This window comes from Symphalangus syndactylus, chromosome 4 (genome assembly GCF_028878055.3).
Source record: "Symphalangus syndactylus isolate Jambi chromosome 4, NHGRI_mSymSyn1-v2.1_pri, whole genome shotgun sequence".
NCBI classification, from domain to species: domain Eukaryota; kingdom Metazoa; phylum Chordata; class Mammalia; order Primates; family Hylobatidae; genus Symphalangus; species Symphalangus syndactylus.
The window spans coordinates 33,045,618-33,063,986 of NC_072426.2; the positions used below are offsets into that span (position 1 = coordinate 33,045,618).

At 38.0% G+C, this 18,369-nt stretch overlaps 1 protein-coding gene across 5 annotated transcripts in view; it reads left to right on the plus strand.

The window, feature by feature from the left end:
- Nucleotides 1-18,369, plus strand: part of BICC1 (BicC family RNA binding protein 1) — a 329,904-nt gene that overhangs the window by 138,338 nt on the left and 173,197 nt on the right. The window contains exon 1 of one of the 5 annotated variants that reach the window (XM_063637893.1): nucleotides 8,452-8,584. The exons of the other annotated variants lie outside the window; for them this stretch is intronic. The gene's annotated coding sequence lies outside the window, so the exon portion shown is untranslated. Of the gene's footprint in view, nucleotides 1-8,451; nucleotides 8,585-18,369 lie in introns of those variants that run through there. 5 annotated transcript variants of the gene reach the window in all.

Below are 18,369 nucleotides of genomic sequence, written 5' to 3' on the forward strand. Positions count from 1 at the left end.
CTTTCAATTGTCTTTATTGGAATTCTTTTACAATTCTTCCAAAACAATAATACATTCCTTAGAGCTGAGCCTCAGCAGGAAAAATGAAGCATCTCATTTGATGTATCATTCCATTACCTATGATGTCAAGGCAGTTGGTAAATAATTTCTTTTTATAGAGCAACCACGGGGGTTGCTAACAGTGCGATCCCCAGGAAATGATTTTGGGAAGCTCTATCATGTGATGGCTGCTATTCATTATCTACTCTGTGTTGGACAGGCTCGGGGTTTTGTTTGCCTTTTAAATCAGGGCAACACTTGCATTGTGGTTTTGCTGTCGTGCCCTTGCTTCATGTTGGAATTTTTCTAGGACTTGTTGCAGATTCAGAGGCAGATGTTTGTCTTCCTGAGGTTAGGAGATGATTTGGCGCCATCTAGGTTGACTTTTTTTTTCTTTCCTTTTTTTTTTTTTTTGCTTTCCTGGAACACTGTTACTGAATACGTTTCAAGCAATGAAAATAGCTCAGTAGAAATGGTATGGTGGTGCCTTCACACCCTTGGCTATTCGAGTATTGACTAGTCTTAGAGAGATTAATCATTTGTAGTTTTAAGTTCTAATAATACAGCGAAGGTTATCATTTGTATTTTAGGAAACTTAATAGCCTCTATACTTTGTAATGGAGAATGAGTTGGCTGTGGGGTTAACAATGTGGTTATATAGAGAAAACCTCTTTTGAGAGATTCTTTTTTCAAGAAATTGTGGTAAAACACACATAAAAGTTACCATTTTAACCATTTTTAAGTATACAGTCTAGTGATGTTAGCATTGTTGGGATTCACATTGTGTTATGAATTCACATTGTGATTCACATTGTGTTGGAATGTGAATCACCACAGTATGAATGTACCTAACGTTGCTATTTTGACGTCTAAATGGCCACATGTTTTCAGAGAAAATAATTTAACATTGAAACATAGTTACAAAATATTTTGCAGGGAAGCCACAATTTGAAGTTGTAATAGCAGTGCTGCAAGTTTATAGTAAAACTGGAATAGCCAGGTCTCTTCAAGGCCAGCTTTGCACATTTAAGTGAATAGTAAATAGTTATTCTAAAGCTGGCATTTAGAATTATTAATTAATTGGTAGGTGCTGAATACCTGGAAAATAGCCCAAGGAAGTATCTGCGTTTTGTGAGGTGTGAGTTAGGCTCTGCACTTTCGGGGTAAATGAAAATGAACAGCAGCTACTCATGGTGGCTTCTTATTCCTGAGTTCTGAAAGAGGCTGGGAGTATTTTCATGTACTGAATACTGTCATGTAGATCTTAGCTTGTCTTCCCTGAAATGTTTATTGAATCTCTGTGTGTTGTGTTCCAGGATGTGGAAGAGTGACTTTGGTTGGTTAGAGGAAGAGGTCAGAATGATGAGTTCTAGGTTGGCATTATTCCTGGAATGTCATGGAACTTTTCCTGTGATGAGTTCCTGGTAACTTGAGAACATTTGCAAAACCATGCCCTCAACGTCCAGCTGTGCGGTCATCCTTTCTGTTCCACGCAGCCAGTGGTCTCCCAGGAAAGTATGGTTGACTATACAACCCATCATTCTATTGCACCAATCACCAAGAACACATATGTTCCTGACAATATGAACCATTTATTATTATTATTATTATTATTATTATTATTATTATTATTGAGGCAGGATCTTACTCTGCCACCCAGGTTGGAGTGCAGTGATGTGATCACGGCTTACTGCAGTCTTGACCTCCTGTGCTTAGGCAATCCTCCCCACTCAGCTTCCTGAGTAGCTGGGACTACATGTGTGTGCAACCATGCTCGGCTAATTTTTTTACTATTTTTGTAGAGATGGGGTCTTACTTTGTTGCCCAGGTCAGTTGCAAACTCCTTGGCTCAAGCAGTCCTCCTGCCTTGGCCTCCCAAAGTGCTAGGATTACAGGCCCTGTCTTTATTATTCTTGTAAACTTAATGTCTGCAAGGTGTTTATTTACCAAAGAGGTTTGTAAACCAGATGTCTCTTCTCTTGAACACTAATGAATAAAATCTTGTATTTTTTGGCTGTCTCAGCTAATCATTACTTAAACCTTCAGCTTAAAAACTGGGGAATTGAAATCCCTGTGGCTGGCTAGTCCTCTGAAGGCTTTGTGATGATGTCACTCTCAGATCGGGACAGAAGCATTTGAGAGGGATAATACTCTTGCTTATGTGACAGCTGTATGTGTCCAAGAGCATTTGGCTACATTCAGTGATTTGAAGGCCTTGTTCTGATTACAGAGCTCTTTGCTATCTTCTTCCTTTGCGTCAAATTTTGTCAAATTTCCCAGGTATTCCCTGAAGAAAGTTCCTCTTTAGTTGTCAATCACCACCTGTCCATCAGAGAAATCTTTTAGTTACCTCTAAATGTGAGCTTGGCTGGGCTAGGTTGAATGACAGAATTCTTGTATTTTTAGAGTGAATTCTGAATAGCAGAATGGTCAAGACTTACAGTACATTATTTTATCCTTTGTTCCAAAAAGGGGCTTGAAGTGGCTTAACAATTTACATTTAGTAATACAGACTGAAAAATAAGTATAATAGGAAATTGTTGTGAAGGGAAAATAAGTGTTGGAAAATAATTTGAGAGGAGGAACAATAAGATTTGTACACAACACACACCATCAGGATCTGAGCTTCCTCCATGGCCACAGCAGAAAAGGAAACCTGACCAGTTAGGAGAACCACAAGGTCCATGAGATTAAAAATAAATTAGTGGCTCCGGAAGATCACAGGCTTTATTGCTACAGGAACCTTGGAGGAGCTTATGTTAATTACCTAATGAGACACTGCAGTGTGTGTCTGGCAGAATATGTCCTCAACAGCACCTACCCTGCTGAAATATGGTTGTTTCCTGTTATGTGTCAGTATAGGAAATAATATAGTTGCTTTCTATTGTGTGCTAATGTGACTTAAATCAGTTCTAAAAAAGTTTGAAATTTTTTTGGAATATCTACGATGAGATGTATACCTGTCAGTCCTCCATGAATTTCTCCCAGCTGAGTTAGGTAAGGTGGTTATCTGGCCTTTAGAATATTATTATTGCTAATAATTATTACAGTAGCACCAGTTATAACACATAGCTACTCTTTCCCAAGTACCTATAATGTTTTAAGCATCGTACTAGGGCACTTGCTACAGAAGAGATCTCTTAATTCTCAAGGAAACCCCGTGGCTTTATTCTTATTTTAGAGAAAGAAAATTGGCTCAAAGACTTTGACTGACTTGGCCAGGTTTGCATGGCTACCACTCCCTGTGTGCCTGGCCCCGATTCTTCTACCTGAGACCCAGAAGTTGTGTAAGGAAGACAGTTTAGCTCTTTTGAGTCAACTCCCTAAAACAATCAATCCTTTTCTCCTGTTAGTCTGTGCAGCACAGAAACAGAACCCCACCCGCCCCCGTGCCTGGGAAGTCTCTGATTTTTGTTTAGGGCATGTGTATCCCATACGTGCCTTGTCGCAATTCCACAGCTGGCTCCCTTTAGGCTCCATGGAATTGTACATCTAGGGCCACGTCAGAGTGATCGAAAAAACTAGATAAGGATAAGTATTTTCTTGTTTTAACTTTTTAAATGTTCTTAAGCTTCGAAAATAGAATTGAATTTAATTTGGCCAATATTGTCAGGAAGGGCAAGCTTATAAAAAGAAAAAAATAACCAGGTAAAGTTATTTGAAATCTCATAATATTTCTACTGTGCCTTTTTGATTAAAAATTTAAGTTAAAAGCAATGATAGATTTTGCCCATCATTTTGATTTTTTAAGTTTATGTTCAAAAGTATGCCTATATATATTTTAAGTCAGAGGCCGGGTTACTTTTAAATACCGGTTCTTAATAACAATAAAAGGTCATCAGATAGTATTATGTTCACATTCTAAAAGGTTTAGTCTGTGTCTAAACAAAAAAAATTTTCTTTATATGGACAGAAAGAACCCCTTGCCCCACCAATACACACCCTCTTTCTTACACCTTGTAGTACCCTAGGTCAAAGTAGGGAAGCTCATTATACGTTTTAAAGAGGGAAAAGGTGGCCAGGCGCAGTGGCTCACGCCTGTAATCCCAGCACTTTGGGAGACCGAGGCGGCTGGATCACGAGGTCAGGAGATGGAGACCATCCTGGCTAACTTGGTGAAACCTCCTCTCTACTAAAAATACGAAAAATTAGCTGGGCGTGGTGGTGGGCACCTGTAGTCCCAGCTACTCGGGAGGTTGAGGCAGGAGAATGGCATGAACCTGGGAGGCGGAGCTTGCAGTGAGCCGAGATTGCACCACTGCACTCCAGCCTGGGTGACAGAGTGAGACTCCATCTCAAAAAAAAAAAAAAAAAAAAAAGAGGGAAAAGGTATGCAATTAGAACCAGATTGGCATTTTGGCAGGTATTTATTTTTCCAGGATGAACGTGCTTTCAAAAATTGCCAGTAGTTGCTAGGCAGACTTCAACAAACACAAAGGACATTTCCCAAGCATCTAACCTGGCTGGTTTCTCCATTTAAATTTTGTGATCCTGGCTTGCAGTGTAGTAAACCCTATTACTATTTGAACTCGAAATACAGAATACTTCTGCCAGCAGTCCCATTGGCATTCTGCGGCAGTCGTGAAGTTAAATTTTCTTCCCCAGGAGGCCAGTTGACTAACTTTAAACGATGGCACATTGTCCAAGATTGTGGGCAGATCATTTGAACTGCCTTGAAGTTGAATAGAAACTATATAAAGAAAACAACTCCATCTTGCCAGAAGCAGTTGCCTTTTTATTTGGTGTTCTCCTTTCTAATCACTGAATTTTCCTGCTGAGTTTATGCTTATTGTATCTTTCTCTTTCCTCTAGTAAATGAACAGAACCCTCACATACGCAGTTATGGTCAGTCTTTTACTTAAATAACTTTGCTGGATGAATTTGGAACAATGCCAGAGAAACTGAAGAAACACTTGTTTTTCTGGAATAGCAATTAGATTTGCAAAGCTTTTTTTTTTTTTTTTTTTTTCTGAAGAACTGTTTAACCATAGATCTGTCCATTTCCTTATTTTTTGTTTGTTCATTCGTTTTTGTTTTCCACTACTTGTCCAGGCCAACTTTTCCTGAGAATAGTATTATGCCATTTACTAATAGATGGGAAATGCAGACTAATTTTGAAGGCTAAAAGTTTAAAAGTCAGCATCTTTTAAATGCGTTGATCATATTGGGGCAAAGTGCTAATAAATATAATTTTCCTTCCACATAGAGTAAGCATGCACAGCTGGGATAAGATTGCAAAATATTTATCCTGACTTGTAATGGTAGTAAATGACCTATTTGTTTGGGCTAAAAGTCTCAATAATACAGTAACAGTTTTACCGTATTTTCTAGTAAGTTATGACTGTCATATATTCTTTAAAAAAGGTTTTAGGGTCTTGCAGGCTGTCTGCATTGTATTTGGATATTCATTACCTAAAAATGAGGATATGGATTACCTTCTGCATGTATAACCTCTTATAACTATTAACCTTTTATATTTAGTCTCATGTGTCTGGAACATTTGGTTGAGACTAGCATGATATCTCTGTGCCTCCTGTATAGAACTTCTTAGGAAACCCATAGCCGAAATGACGGGAGAAACAATTTTATTTTAGGCCATGGAGATTCTTGTGAAAAATGTTAACAAGTAGGTAGTGCTGTAATTGGGAGATATATGTTCTTTCTTTCTTGCCTCTTCCTGATTTTTTTAAAATTAAATACTACAGTCAATTTTAGGGAGTTGACATGCTAGTTTTAAATGCAACAGAAGATATTTCTTTTCATAGGTTAATATTCTGTTTGGAAACATAGCCTTTTTCCTTCTTTCTCTCTTTCTTTCCTTTCTTTTTTTCTTTAAGTAAAAATGGTATATACTTATAGAAAGAAAAAAATTACAGAAAAATCCACAGCAGGAAGTAAAGAACAGCCAAATTCTCTCCCCAAAGATACTGTTATACATTTTGGAAACATCTTTCTAATCATCTTCCTATGATAGATATACCTGCATATACCACTTTAATTTAATTGTCATTTACTCTGTAAACTAGTCTGTATTCTGTTTTTTTCTAACCATCAACTTTTCTTGTTCATAAATACAGATTTACAAAATCCCTTTTAGTTATAGTCTCACATCAAAAAATATCATTGTTTTATCTAGTAAGAAAAGTAGCATTAAACATTCACTATTTGCCTATAATAACTATTGAAAAGAGAATATTCCAAATTTCTACTGTAAGAAATTTAGTTCATAAAACATTGAAAGTGTATTATTTTTAGGAAAGAGCATGAATGTCAAAATAACTTTGCTGCTTTGGAGAACCAAAAATCTTTGGCCTTTAGCTTATTTCAGAAATTTGGAAGAACTTAAAGATAATTCATGAGTTTAGGAAGCATTTTAATACCATAAAATGCTACTTATCTGGAATCCAGAGAAATGAATCATAGTGGTTACAGTATCAAAGAGTGAGTGATTTTTTTTCCCCAAGGTGGTTTTTCCACACTCCTAAAAACCATCATCTTCACTGTAACCTGTGTCTTTTCACTTGTCAGCACATTGAAACATAAGACTTTTCCAAATCCCAGAACCCTCTTTGGCTGCTCATAGCTACTTTTCAATCTTTTTGACAGGGTTTAAAGAGCTACCCTGCACCATTTCGAGAATGTGTGCTTAAGGGATTTGAAGAGGGCTTTCTCGGAAAAAAAAAAAAAAGTGTGTATAATAATGTAAAGGAAACATGGCTCTGCACACATGAAACTAGCTGAAGTTTTCTCCAGCTTCCTTCAGTGTTTAGCTTTGACCAGAATTACAGAGTAAGTTGATAAGCATGTTCCATGATCTGCTGATTTTGTAAGTGTTGTAAACTGTTGGAGAATACACTGCATTAGTAATGCAGTTTCCAGAAACCACATATTTTTTTCTACCTTTATGACATGCTAAGTTATTGTCTTAACTTGATCTGGTGGTTTCTTGCCTTACTTTAATTAGAAAAGATTTTCAGAAATACACATGACACAATCAACTGCATTAAAAAAAGAAAAAAAAAACTGCTTTGCTTTTCCAGCAGTCCATTAGGCATAAGTAAGGGCAGTATCTGCTCTTTTGACCAAGACCCTGTCCTCAAGTAGAGCATGGCTGAAGCCATCTGCTTTAGGAGGGTGTAGTGTTTTGCAGCTGTAGATGCTGTTATATGTAAAAATATTTTAACAACTGCCCTCTTTGAACTGTGTTCTCATATGTAACACACTGTACACAACTCAGTGCTTCAACCTTGTACTGATCCTTCAATGTTTTTTGTGTTCACCTATGTTAAATGTCATTTCTCTCTGTCCTTTGCCAGAGAGGCTTTTGAATCTAAGCCAAAAAAGGCATTTATTATACACAGAGTTATATTCTCTGGCATGTAGAATACTCTTGTATGCTGGCCACTCCACTCTGACCTAGTGTGTGCCTATAAATATGTCTATTGCTTTCAAAGGCTATGATCTGGAGGGAACAATGGTATGTTTAGTGCCTCTCTCTCTCTCTCTTTCTCTCTTACAGAGAAACACACAGAGGGTCTCGTATCTTTAGGCATCAGAACACTAAGGTACAGAATGCGTCTACATTGTTGGAAATCCTCGCCATTGTTTGACCGTACTGCTACTTGCTACTCCTGTCTCTTAATCATGATGACTCCTGATCACTCTGCTTTTCTCTTTCCTTTCTGCTTTTCGTTTTCTCTTGATAGTTGCACTATGCATGTTAGTATCACATGATTTGAGCAGGACTGTGCTTATTATCCCATAATTGGCAACTAAGATTCAGAATGGAGAGCCACGTGTGGCCCTGGCATTCTGAAGAGTGCTTTGAAAGATCTGCCAACATTTGAAGGCATACACTTCTCCTTCACACTTAATGAGAGGTGGCAGAAACTTCTCTAATAACAACAGCCACTATTACAAACCACCCTACTACCCTGAACACCTTCTCCCCAATAAGAATATTAAAGAGAGAAGAAAGAAGTGGAAAGTCATTGGTGATAAAAGGTGGTGGGAAATGGGTAGGCCCCATAAAGGCGAGTAGATGATCTCTTGGGAGAAAGAACTTTCCAAGGAAATCTCTCTTAAATATTGGGCATGTCTACAAGAGGAGGAGGCCAGAGTTTCTTTCCCTGGTTGCACAACTGCTTAAGGGACAGACTTGTTGATGTGCCCCAACGCCTATGAAAAGAGACTTGAGAATTGGGGAGAAACTCTCCCACAGTGTACCATGAGTCAAGTAGGTATCACTGAATGAAGCTGGGCTTGTGCTCTCTCTCTGATAACCCACCCATGAAGCCTGCCTGCTAGGTTAGTAGAGCCCAGCAACTAGAGACCATCAGATATTCTGCTGGTATCAGAGGATAAGGAGACATGGGATATACCGATTTTCTCATGTTAGTGAAGTATGCAATGGGAACCCTCATGGGTGTCTTTTAAAAAAACTTCGATTCCCACGAGAGAGCTGCACCTGCGGAGGCTGTCAGCAACCAGTTAATATTAGAGAAGCACTGGGAAGCAGTGGAAAGAGAATTGTGGTTGCATCCAGGTAAGTAAGGAGACATTTGCTTTTTGTTTGATCCCTTTTTCCTCTGAATAGCTAATCTCTATTGGTACTATTCCATGGGCTTTCCAGATATTGGCTCATCTAATCCTTCTAGCAACAACATAGGTTCTACTGTTGTTCTTTTGCATGTATAGGAACTAAGGCACAGAAAGGTTTATTACCTAGGCACAGAAAGGTTTATTACCTAGGATTTGGATCCAGGGGGTCTGGCTTCCAAGACCATGCTATCACTACCATATTGTACTTGTACTGTCCTACCACCCAATATTGAGATAAATCACTTTCAAATATTTTTTGAATATAACTGTAAGAAATATATTGACCCACTACGTAGCTACATAAAAATAATGAAAAAACATTTCATGAAACAATACTTGTATGTAATATAACCTTATCATTTTCTCTTGTTTTCTGTTACATTAACGATGCTAGTCACTATCTACTGAAGAGATGATCTGCAGCCCTGAAGAAGTTTGAAAGGAGAAAAGAACAGTGCCATTCCCAATGTACATTTCCTCCCTCTCTCTGTCTCTTTCTCCCTGTCTTCCTCCTTTACTCCACTGCCTCCCTTGCAAACCTGAGTTTCCTGAGCTGTTAACTCTAGCTGGTCATGTGGAGTAGGTTAACTTTGAATTAACTGGTTATGAGAGTCGAGTGTTACATTTCATTGGACTGAGTTTCTGATACTACAAGTGACCAGAACTTTATGGAATCTTACCTTAATGTTAATACATGAGAAAGAGGGATTCCAGAGAGCACAGTTAAAAACAGTGATGGTGTCCTATCCCCACCAAATGATGATTATTTTGGTGAGCTGGTTATATCAGCCTTCAACTGTTTGGACTATGTGAGGGGCTTGCAGTCCAGTCAGGATGACCCTGTCTTCAAGGGGTTGTGCCTATCATCCATGGAACATTGGCTACACTCTTCTTATTCATGGCTCGAATGGGGCTGTCAGGGTTCTAATTCCAGACTTCAAGCTATTTTGTGTTACTAGCCTAGAGTAGGCTTTACTGAAATAGCTTATTTTGCTAAGTCAGACTTGTTTATTACTGCATTTATTACGTGCAGCACACCCATATTCATTCATTCCTCCTTGGCTTATAATTTCTTTTCAATAAAACTCAGGCTCCTCATATCCTTTTTATAAGCTTTTCAAGTTAACCTGGAACTCCCCTTGTTAAAAATAAATAAATAAGTCAAAATGAAAAGATGTCTCGGTGGGAGACGATGAAACTAACTGCAGTCAGTCTTTGAAAATTTACAAGACATACAAATGTTAATGGTAACACTTCTGTTAGAGTTTGTTGAATCATGCTTTTTAAAGACCAAAAAATTACTGGGCTCCCTCCTCACCCCACTCCCAGCTTACAAATTACTTTTGTAGACGATGAGGAATGCCTGCCCTGAGCACTTTCCAGGCTAAAATGATTGCTACCACGCTCTAAGCTTTGTGACCTTAATTGCCCATTTGTCTGGAAGTTGGAGTAAAGCCAGACTCTTCTCTAAGGGAGATTTTGGCCTTGTTCACAAATACTTCCTCTGCACAGTGAGATGGGTTGTCTGTCTTGGTTTTATTTGGCATGAGGCCATCTGCCTGTGTTGAGAGACAGTGAGCAGAAAAGACCCAGCACACGCTAGTGTTGTGGAGGACATCACCCGCCACATCACAGACTGGACTCTATGAAAAACCACCAGGGAAACTGCCTGCAGATCTTCATACCAGCAGCATCTGTGCTTCCATCCTGAAAGAGTGGTTTGCTTTTTAGCTATGGACAATGTGAATCCTGTTCAGATGTTGTTTCTCTCTTTGCTTGAGGGACATAGGAGTAAAATTTGCAGCCCAAAATAGTGGCCATTAAAGCCCTGTGTAATGAAATTTAGTGTTCCAGTCCTAACCTTTGTTTTATTATTTCCCTATCCTGATTTTCCTTATGAGATTCTCCCGGTTCTTTAGGTTTTTGTTTCTTTTGTGCTTTTTTAGACACCTCCAGTCCTCTTGGTGAAATACATACATCTAGAGTGCCGTTGCCAAGTAAATACAGTGTGTGTTTTTAAAGCTTTAGTCTTTTTCAACCTGCTACATAAAATAGTGATTCTATTTGAAAATAAGTTATTTCCCCAAATTTGTAGTGGATGACTGAAATCATAGCTTTTCTAGAAATCTTGAGATCTTGTTGTAAGCTTGGCAAAGGTAGACATGATTAAGTAGAAGTGCATCCTTTTCTTGAGATAACAGGATTAAGATGGTTGAAAGGTCATGTTAATTGCTCAGTAGACCTTGTTGGTATTAAAATTTATGGAACCACCCAGAGGACCATTCCAAATTCGGTAATGAACTGAGATAGAAAGCGTATTTAAAGTTCATATTTAATAGTTCAGAAGACAGAAATGGAGTTGGAGGCATTGATACTGAGAAGTAAGAGACCTATTAGCTATGTTACTTAGGCCATTTTACCTTTTTTTAAATTGGTCATCTCATCTATAACATGAAGAAACTAGATGAACATAACCAATCTATCATCTCTAGAGTTTTGTGATTTATTTTTCAAATGCAGCTGAAATAGAACCTCAAAAAGAAAATTTACTATGACTGCTTGGATAAGTAAAAATTTGGGAATCCTGAGTTTTGAGGTCCTTAGCGATAGCCAAATTAATATGTTAATTCACAGACCCTCATTGCTGTCTCTTGGCACAGTGTCTGGGGCTCTAGACACAGTCTTTTGCTCATAAATCTGAACATATAATAGTAATTTATAGTAAAGCAAATTGAAGAAGTTCTGTATACACACACTTGCATGCATGTGTGATTACAGTAGTTACCAGAAAGATTACGTGCTCATAGTTATCTTCTTGGTAAGTTTTAAAATACCCATCATTAGCATTCAATAAATGTTCATTGTTTTGATTTGAAATTATACATCATTATCCACGTAACATGGTCAGTTGTATAATGTCTTGTTGCCTACCTTGGAATTAATTTTCTTTTAATTTTTTAAGGATGATAAAATTTTAATGTTGTAAGTACTACCTTAAACATTTTTGTTTCATGATTTTGGAGGAGATTGTTTAATATTATTACTGTCTAGTGGAATGTGGCTTGTTTTTACTTATTTTAGAACTCTTAAACTTATCTTACATGTGTAATAGAGGAAGGTAAGCACTGCACCTAGCACATAATTGGAGTTCAGTAAATGTTCTTTTCCTCCTTTCTTTGAATCAGTGTTTGCTGTTAGTAGAAGGCTTCACAACTAGAAATCTGTACACATGGAGGCTGAGCAGAGGTTTCCTTGATACCATGTTATATACACTGGAATTTTGGCCATGCAGATGAGGGGTTTAATCACCAACATAAGAGACATACAGAAAACAAATTAGTACAAAGTTATTACCTTAGAGCTAATCATTGTTTTTTTTTTTATAAAGTAAATAAGAGTGTAGTATTTAAAAGTTAAGTTACTCTAAAATATGAAGTATATTTAGGCAGGTTGAATTGATTTTGATGGTTTATGCTGCTGATGGTAGCTGCCATATTTTACAAAAGAGAATGCTTTTTCACTGAGATGGGCAGAAGCAAACACTGCCCTGATTTTGGCCAAGTAGCCAGAAATAGTTTTGGGATTCATGGAGCTGTCTCCAAAATTCCAGAGATATTGCATCATCTTGGTGCGTCTGGTTTGTTTTCAGTTCTTTTAGAAACTGAGCCCTGCTGATGGGACAAATGCTTGGTAAATCACATTCACACTAAGACTGTGGACACCGAAGACAGTCACAGAAATTTAAAGTCCATTTCATAAGCATCAAACTGTGCACCCCACTTCTGAAGAGTGGCTTTATTTCGATGAAAATGTGGTTCAGCATTTCTTCAAAATATGTGAAGTTTGAACTCAAAATAGTTCAACATGGAAAACTGCTGAAGTGTTGTCTTCATTTGCCATCTGTTCAATCCACACGTCTTGTTTGAACCAGGGCAGTGCCCATCCTTTTACAAGTATTGCTCTTTCTTTGTCCCAGCTTGACCTCAGTAAGAAATATCATCCTTTAATCATAGAGGCTCTAATAAGTTCAGTTCTAAAATTTTATTCCCTAAGTTCCTTGACCTGAGAATACAACCCAATTACTTCATGTTTTTACAGCCAGCTGAAAGAATTTAAATGACACCTCCATACTCTACCAGCAGAACTTCCGACCTTCAGTAAATCAGATGGTTAATTTTATCTGGGCATAACAGTTTATAATCTTGACAGTGTCTCCATGACTTAGAAGGTCACACACTGGTTGAACATCTATTAGGAGATTGACGGTGACCCAGTCTGGGATTTGCTTGATTATTGAGGCACTTCTACCTTCTGCACTAGCCTCCCTCCAGCGCCATCTTTCTCCATTCCTCTATCTTAAGTAGGCGCTGTTGTCAAAATGAGCTGCTAGCTTCTCCTCACATGCGCCATTCCATTTACCTGAATGCTCTCCTACTATCCCTACTCTTGCCTGGGCGAGATGCATTATTCTTGAAAGGCCAACTCAAATGCCATTTTTTTCCATGAAGTCTTTCTTCATCACAGGGAGCTGGAAATGATCACTGTCTATTGAAATGTTCTGTGTTGCAGTGCACCATCTGTCACTCATTGGAGTTTTTGTCTGCATGCATCACTGCACTGCATTATAATAGATGTGCTACAGTCAGGTAAAGGTAAGGATTGCTGTTTTTGCTTTTTTGTATGTTCCCGAGGAACGTGCACTAGTAGTTTTTGTGTATCTCAGTAGGAGCTCAGTATCATTGAGTGACTGAACATTCCCTTGATTGAATTGGCACCACTTTCAGGTACACTGTGATTGAGCGTAGTAGGAGTGGTCTGGAGCCACTCAAGTTACCTTAGGGTAGGAAGATTTTCTGAAAGTGAAATTGTTTTGTTTACATGTTAATTTAAATTCTTGCTTAGTTAGTGTATTTTCAAGATTCAGGATTCAAAATGTACAAAGGGGTATATATAATGTTAAAAGAGCTTCAGTCTCCTTTCTTTGCCTGGCATGTACTTAACATTTCCACTTTTGAATTTGCTTTATTTTTGTTAACTTTAACCATAAATCTAGAAACTTATTCCAATTGAGTATATAAAGATCACTCATATTTTTTTCTTCTTGTTTCATATTACATATTATTACAATGTGTGGATATAGCATAAAGAATTCAACCAGTCCCCAGTTGATATGTCTTCAGTTGTACAACTATTTATTGTTACAGGAGTGAATTTTCAACCATTTGCAAAACTAGAGGAGGATTCTGTACTCTTGTCAGTGTGTCACCTTAGGAAAAATGTGTCAATCTGTCCTTCCAGTAGTGGTGTTAACTGTGATTACCTAGCCAAGTTGGTGAATGATGAGTTTTTTCACTACGACACCACCATTATCCCCTTTGTAATTAATTAGCACCTTGTGCAGAGATGTTCTCATATTATGCCAATTTCTGTTCATCACGTTTTCACCTACAAGCCAGAGCTTTCATTAACAGCTCTCTGCTTTTTTTTGAGACAGAGTCTCATTCTGTCACCCAGGCTGGAGTGCATTGGTGTGAACTCTGTTCACTGCAACCTCTGCCATCTGAGTTTAAGCGATTCTCCTGCCTTAGCCTCCTTAGTAGATGGGATTGTAGGTGCACGCCACCACGTCCAGCTAACTTTTTGTATTTTTAGTAGAGACGGGGTTTCACCATGTTGGCCAGGCTGTTCTCAAACTCCTGATCTCAGTGATCCACCTGCCTTGGCTTCCCAAAGTGCTAGGATTACAGGTATGAGACACTGTACCCGGCCTCTCTACATTTTAAATGTAGATTACCACTATGATAGTTGCCAAATGGTGATTAATTTTATTATACCATCTGTTTTTTACTCAGCATTGTATAAGAAAGAGTGCTCTTTTATTCCCTGTTTATCAAATTGCTTGTTTGTTTAATGGGTTTATGGACTTCCATTTTATTCAATGGATAAATACTGGATAATGGATAAATAATATCAGTATTTGATGCCCAAATTCTTCCAAATTTGGCCAGTAGGAGCCCTTTCAGGTTGGCTTCTGTGTCTTTTTGACATGCTCCCGTCATTCCTGGAGCATTTTCCTGCTTTCTGGCACAAGCAGATGTTCCAGGTTTTTTCTTGTATTTTCTGTGCACCAGCCCTGATCCTTTTTGTGGAGTGGAGGATGGCAACAAGAAGTCATGATCTGGGCCTCAGTGGCTTCATTGGCACTAGAGTGTAATTGGTTCTGTACCCTCCCAGCAGATAGAACTAGGACATGTATCTGCATGTGTATGAATGTGTGTGTATGTATACACATATGTGTATCTATGACTAAATCCATATGTGTCTATATAACTTTTTTAAAAGAGTTCATTCTGGGCTATTAAAAAGTCAAAAAATAACAGATCTGGTGAGGTTGTTGAAAAAAGTGAACGCTTATACCCTGCTGGTGGGAATGTAAATTAGTTCAGCCATTATGGAAAGCAGTTTGGTGATTTTTCAAAGAGCTCAATACCATTCGACCCAGCAATCCCATAATTGGGTATGTACTCGAAGGAATAGAAATCTTTCTACCATAAAGATGTATATGTATGTTCATTGTAGCACTATTCACAATAACAAAGACATGAAATCAACCTGAATGTCCATCAGTGGTAGACTGGATAAAGAAAATGTGGTACATATACACCATGGAATACTACACACCCGTAAAAAAGAACAAGATTATATTCTTTGCAGCAACATGGATGGAGCTGGAGGTCATTATCCTAAGTGAACTAACACAGGAGCAGAAAACCAAACACTATGTATTCTCACTTATAAGTGGGAGCTAAACTTTGTGTACACATGGATGCGGCCTAACTGAGGGTGGAGGGAGGGAGGAGGGTGAGGATCTAAAAACTACCTTATTGGGTTCTATGCTTATTACCTGGATGGTGAATTGTTGGTACACGGAACCCCCATGACACACAGTTTACCTGTATAACAAACCTGCACATGTACCCCTGAAACCAAAAGTTAAAAAAGACTATCTTTCAGAATTTCTGGGAAAATTTTATGTCAAGTGACTGATAAAAGTAGAACCAGAAAATAGTAGTTATTGGTAAAAATTTCAGAGAGTAAAATAAAAATCTGAGAAACAGAGCACTTGAGAAGAAGGTAAAAGTATATTATTATAGCAACGAAGTAACAGTACTAATACTGTTACTATTATTATACTGTGCTGACGTGTAGTTTTATACTGTGCTGGCATGGAGGTAGTTCTGTGTGGTTCTTATAAGGAGGATTGTCTAAAAAGGACTCTGAGAGTTCTCTCTGAATTGCCTAAACATTGAGCTAGTAGCACTGGGGCTTACCCCTTCTCCTAGCGAGAAGAGCTCCTCATCGCCAGCTGCCTGTGGGTCTAGAGGCCCTTTGCTCCGGCAGAAGGTGCTGTAATGAGCCACAGGACTCCAAATCACCAGGTGCTGAGCAGCTAATTTTCCCAGACAGCCCTTATAAACAGCAGCACCCAAACCTGGAGGACTTGGTGCTCAAGTAGTGTATTTGTCTTCTCCCCCAACAACACAGGCAATTAACAAGGCCACTTTCCCTTGTTTGTCAAATAAGGAGAGTATAGTAATAGGGGACACATTTCCTGCCCTAAAATCATTTCTCCAGCAGCATACCCTGGCCCTGGATCACCTCTCCTCAGGAATAATGAGAGATTTCAGGATTGTGTATCTTCTTTTCTTGCTGATTCTTGTTTTATAAATTTCCTGAAAAAAGTGTGTTCCTTAATCCATTAAAAAAAAAAAAAAGTTCATTCTGATAGTTCAAATTCTAACCAAATACTTTAGTGTACTTTTAGCCCGTCTCTTCTCAGAAGGTAAGAAAGCTGGTTTCCAGGATCCTCAGTGTATTAATTTTATGCCTAATTAATTAGTTAATTGTGCTCAACGTAACCAATATTCCAACTACTCAGGACTCCTTCTGACACCTTTGTGCCCTCCCATTACCTCCCTTCCTTGGCTACCAGTCTCATTGGACTGATGCCTCTGCCTGGCAACTTCACCCCATCCCATTGCACCTCCTCAGGAGGAGAGGAGAGAGAAGGGAAAGAAAAAGTCACCCCAGGCGAGTTCATGTGCTGCCAAGGTTGAAAGCCACTGTATTTAACGTTTACACACATTATGTCTCTTTAAATATTTCAAAGCCTAGATGCTTTCCACATGGAGTAGTAGAGATTTAAGAAAAGTATACTTTTATCAGCTTCTCTTTTTATAATTTGTCCATTTCTCCCACAAGTGGAATAGAGAGGTAAGTTCTCATTAACTGTGAGGCTGTAGTGGGGTGTTGATGGCTGGATTTTATTCGAATGTTTTCACTTCCTCTGTGGTTTTAGGGCAGTGGTTTTCCAAGTGGTCTGATCTAGTGCATTGGTAGCAACCTGGTGCCGTCAGGTTTTTTAAGGGAGAGATTCTTATTTTCAAATTTGTAATTTTTTAAAGGGCTCACATATCGAGCTTGAATTTTTTTTTTTTTGTCCCTGAAGTTCTCTCATGCCAATCCTTGTTTCTGCTTCTTTGCTCAATTCAGAACACCGGTATTCAGTTAGTCCCATGTCATTTCTCTCTGGAGTTTAGAAATGGCATTTTAAAGACATCAGGCATCCCCTAGCCTAACCCCACCTCCTTTAGGAAGACCAGAAGGAGAAAAGGTAGAGGGTCACTGGCCTAGATTATAAAAATTAAAGCACCAAACCTGATTATAGTCAAAAGAATCCTAGGAGTGATCTGAAGCTAAATTCCATGAATCATGTGTGATTCATGATGATCTAACACCTTTCATCTGTTTTTCATTTTCTGAAGATTGTTAAGTTGGTTGCTATTATCGACAATGTTTAGGTTTAAACAATTAGAATTAAGGTATAGAGTTACCTACATATGCTGTGTTCGGGTTGTGCTCATTTGTTGGCACAAGTTGATTCTGCAAAGGTTGTGTGGCAAAAGTTTAATTTAGGTCATCTCTTGCATAGTGGAAAATAGCTGAAGTCATTGGAGGATAACAGTGCTTTAAGTAAATTTTTACTTAAAAATTGGATTAAGTATTATTGAATTTATACTTCAAATCTGATATAATTTGGCTTTTAACATATGAGGCATTGAAATTTGATATAGTTTTAAAAGATGAAATCAAGAAAGTAAAATCAGAAAAATTCAAGTGTAGGTTGAGAAAAAATTGGAAAAATATAGAAAACTATACTTTTTAACCTTGAGAACTGTCACATTTTGGAATTTAAAAATTGTTATGAAGAATAAAATGTTCCATATCTTATGTTCTAAATTTCCATGCATCGTGTTTTCTCTGCAGTGAGGTCCTTTGAGAGGCACATATGGGTGTGCAGTTCCATTCTCTTAGTGTGTGCCTGTGTATTGAGTAGGACCTGCCTCTGGTGTACTTGAAGAAAACTTGAGTGGCTATAGAATTAGTAGTTCCTCCATGCCAAAATACAAATGACACATATCTTGGACATCTTCTACTAGAAGAATATAAAAATCCCAATGGCCAGAAAAAATTAGAATAATGTTAAAGCACACAATTTCTAATTTCGTTTCTAAAATTATCTGAAGGAATTGAAAGGATATTCCATTTTTAAATGCCCGAATGAAATAATCGTTTTAAACAAGGGTTTTCCACCCATGATAAAGGAGGTTAAATTAAAAACTTAAATGAGAACAATTGTGTTGTTCTTTAGTTCTTACATTAGGAATG